This window comes from Nannospalax galili, unplaced genomic scaffold (genome assembly GCF_000622305.1).
Source record: "Nannospalax galili isolate Female #2095 unplaced genomic scaffold, S.galili_v1.0 scaffold140, whole genome shotgun sequence".
NCBI lineage: Eukaryota > Metazoa > Chordata > Mammalia > Rodentia > Spalacidae > Nannospalax > Nannospalax galili.
In genome coordinates, this window is record NW_008352267.1 from 9,317,693 (window position 1) to 9,322,118 (window position 4,426).

Consider the following 4,426-nt stretch of genomic DNA (forward strand, 5'->3'; position numbering starts at 1 on the left):
TCTGAGACTGAGAACTATTAATCACGGAGGAAAATTCCAGCTCTGTTACAACCAGATTTCTACGTGTCTCGCACTCGATGTGTATGCTGTTTTCAGAAATAGGGACTGACCAACTACTTCTGATGGATAACTGAGAAGAGTGAGAAGAATATATTTGTTTTGGAGGACTTTGTGGCTTCTGTAACAAAGAACTCCTACAGAGATTTCTCACACATGGCAAAAGGGTTTTAGTTTAGTGACCCATTGCTTCTAGGCCCACATTGTCTAGAATGCTGAGGTGCCTGTCTTCAAATTCTCTTTTAATGTTTTTTTAAGGTTATAAAATATTAGGTTTCCAAGTAGTTTACTGATACTCCCGCTTGGTTTTTAGTAAACTGTCTCCCAGTTCTGTATTTCCCCAGTTTCTAGTACCAGTGAAAAAGTTCCATATTCAGTAGGGGATAAACATAAACAGGGAAATGAAAGAGCTCTACAACAAATCTTTAAGACATAATGAATGAAAATGAATAAAATACTAGAAGATGAAAAGACCTCCCATGCTAATGGATCAGAAGAACCAATAGTCTTAAAAGGATCATATTGTCAAAGACAATCTACAGTTTCAATGCAATCTCTATCAAAATCTGAAGATATCCTTTTGCAGATATACAGAAATATTGTCAAAATTTATAGAGAAACATAAAAAACCAAAGATAGTCAAATGAATACAGTTAGAGGCAACACTGCCTGAATTCACATTATACTACAGAGCTCCAATAATAAAACCATGATGAAAATGGCATAAAATAGACACCAAGATCAATCAAAAATAATAGAGGAAGTAAATATAAATCCACACAACATTAGCTACCTAAATTGTTGCAAAGATGCTAAAAGCATACACTGGAGAAAAGGTAACATTTTCAACAAATGGAGCTGGAAATCCTAGACTTGAACATGTAGAAGTATGAAACTAGAATCTTTTATCTTACCCTGTATAAACTATTACTCTAAATGGATCAAAGACCTCCATATAAGCCTGATACCTTTAAACTGCTGGAGGAAAATGTATGGAGTGTGCTTCAACCTATGGTCATATAAGGACAGGAATAGGAATCTGGTATCACAGAATATAAGAGAAATAACTGGCAATTGGGCTATCATGAATGAGTCTGTACAGCAAAACACTATTAATGGAGATAGAGATATCACATAGAATATAAGAAAACATTTGCCAGTTATACATCTGATAGTGAATTAGTAGCTAGTGCATACAAGGCATCTAAAAATCTAAACTGAAAGAAAAAAGTTTCAATTAACATAGGCCTATAGAACAAAAGTTTAAAAAGAATAGTGGTGAATGGGTAGCAAACACTTTTAAAAATATTCAACATCATTAAAAACCAGGATATTGCAGATTAAAGCTACTTTAATATAACATCTCACAACTGTCTGCCTGGCTATCACCAAGGATAAAACAAAAATGAATGCTGGGATGGACAGGGAAAAGGGAACCCTGATACATTTCTGGTGTGAACTAGTGCAGACACTTTGGAAATCAGTTTGGTTGTAACAACAACAACAAAACCAAAATAAAAACAGAACAAAAAACTGTTACACCTAACTCTGGGCCTGGGCCTAATAATGGATGGAAACATTTGTCCATCCTTATACGTAGCAACTCTATTCACAGTATCTAGGGAATGCTGTGAGCCCAGATGTCTACCAACTGATGAACAGGTAATGAAAATGTGGTACTTACTGACAGTGGGAATTTACTCAGCTACAAAGAAAATTGAAATTATGATAATTGCAGAAAAATACATTATACTGAGAATATAGCAATCCAAATGTTTGTAAAAGGTGAGTCTGATGGGCATGGTGGTGCACGTCTTTAATCCCAGCACTCAAGAGGCAGAGGCAAGTGGATCTCTGTGAGTTCAAGGCCATCCTGGTCTACATAGTGAGTTCCAGGACAGCTGGGGCTACAGGTAGACCTTGTCTCAAAAAACACCTAAAAGAAAAATAATAAGTCTGTCATTTATTATCACTCTTAAGCATTATGTACTATATATAATTGCATATTCTATAATTGTATCCTAGCAATGTACTAAACTTTATTATTCTACACTCATCACCAACACATGAAACCTTAATGGTAAAATGGCATGTGATGGCTAGGACATCACTAGATGATAAAGTTTCCAGTTCTTTTATGATTTATGGACCAGCATGGCTATATATCTGTCACTGATTGAAATATGTGATTCAGAAATATAAACACATTCAGTAACATAAATTTTCCTCTAAACAGTATTTTGTCTGCATCTCACGGTCTTCATTTTTTTTTTTTTCATTTTTATGTAGTTCAAAACATATTTAAACTTATATCGATAATTTTGTTTGATAATTGTTTTATTTACAAATGTGTTAGCTTTAGGGTTTTTATTTTTCAATAAAATGTTTTATTGACATATTTTAATATTGTACAAGAACACATACAATATAATACATTTTTTAAAATTTATTAATGAGTGCTTTATAAAACTGTATATGGCTTTTTTGATGAATATTACACATGAACCCATAAAAGCTGTGGATCTTGCTTTTATTCAATGAAATCATACACAGCTATTTGTAATATTCCGATGATTACTGGTATTGATGAGTCCATGTCTGTTAATAGTTTCTTACTGATTTTTGCCTGTAAATATGTCGATATCTGATAGAAGACTGTTTACATATCTTAGAATAATATTTGAAATGGCCAATTTTGATTAAATCTTGACTCTCTCTGTCTGGAATCAACTAAGAGATACTTCTCTTGTCTGGTCTGTGAGTTCATTTCCAGGAAGGGCTAACATATGGGAGAAGACAGAGTAGGCCACACTTCTGGTAGTGACTCAGATATAAAAATGAATGAGAGAAAGCAGTGCTCTTTCTTGCTTGCCTCACTTCTTCGGGGGAGAGCATGCCAGAATCTGAGATCTTTGCCAACAAGATTACAGCTTCTTCACATTCCAGCATGGACTAAATCTCAGCCACCCTCCAAGAATTCTCTAGACTTTTAGGACTAGAAAGAGACTGCTGAGGCATCCAGCTTAGTATACTGAGAAGCTGTTGGGTTCTCAGTATCTTCAGCATGAGGATGCCTTTGTAGGATTACTGCTAGTATTGTTTGCAATCTATTCCAGTCATTCTCCTTCACAATATGAATTCATTGTTGTGGCTATATTCCTCAACAGGAACCTTAATAATTTGATAGTAGAGTCACTTATTTCTCCTATCACGTTTTGCTGTATCTTATATCTTCATATGTTCAGTTTTATTTTCCTACATGCCTATTTATTCTTCATTTTTGTGAATTAAGTTATGTCTGAAATGAATACAACTACTACTCCCACTTTATTTTAAATAGTGTTAATATGGTGTATAGTTCTCATTGTGTGTGTGTGTGTGTGTGTGTGTGTGTGAAAGTTTGTATTTATGCAGGTACGTGCATGTGTGTGCTTGCATGTGGAGATCAGAGGACAGCATTAGGTGTCATTTTTCAGCCACCTTGAATCTTGTTTTTTTTTTTTCAATTTAAAAAATTGTTTTTATTGAATTTTTGTGTGTTTCATACAGAACATCTCAAAAAATCTTAATAATCTTTATACCCCTGACCCTACTAGCACCCCCCCATAACCCCTACTACTGGAACCCATATACTCTGTCATCCTTGTTAAGGCCCACTGTGTCAAGTCAGTGTCCCCAGAACATTCCCCAGTGCAAGTCCATCCACTGAAGTCTAGTCAGCTTATCTAGAGTCCCCTTTAGGAAGATTGGCTCTTCTTCCAGCAATCGGTTGCCAATATTTCTTCAGCTAATATTGGGATCTACTATTCATTTTCCATCTTTGCTGGGTTTTTTTTTATTTTAATTATTTGTTTTTTTAATTCAAAGAAGCATTTCATTAAAACAGCATTAACCTATTCAATAACATTTTTCTGAGCTAGGGTACATCTCTTTCAAAATTGGCTGTACATTTCTAGGTTTACAGATGAATTATTACACTTATATAATCTTTTACTCATTATAAACTCTATAAGACATAAAATTAAATGAGCTTTTAACGTTTAAAAAAGATCTCCACTTCATTGTCAAAACACACAGTTTCATACAAAAAAATTCATTTCAGGGCTCTTGACATTGAGACGTTTTCACATGCATTTCTAATCTCTATATACATGACTATGACTGGTCACAGTCACCCACCTTCTGAGCTCCTTGGCATCTGAGCATGGATATAAAGTCATCAGGTAGATTTCAATGATAATGTTTTTCACATTTACTAATTATTAAGGAGCAAATTTTTATGTTTTGAAGAATTATGTTTTTAATCATTATACTTTTAAAAATTTTTAATAACTACATGATTAGAAGCTTTTCACTACAGCTTAAACAT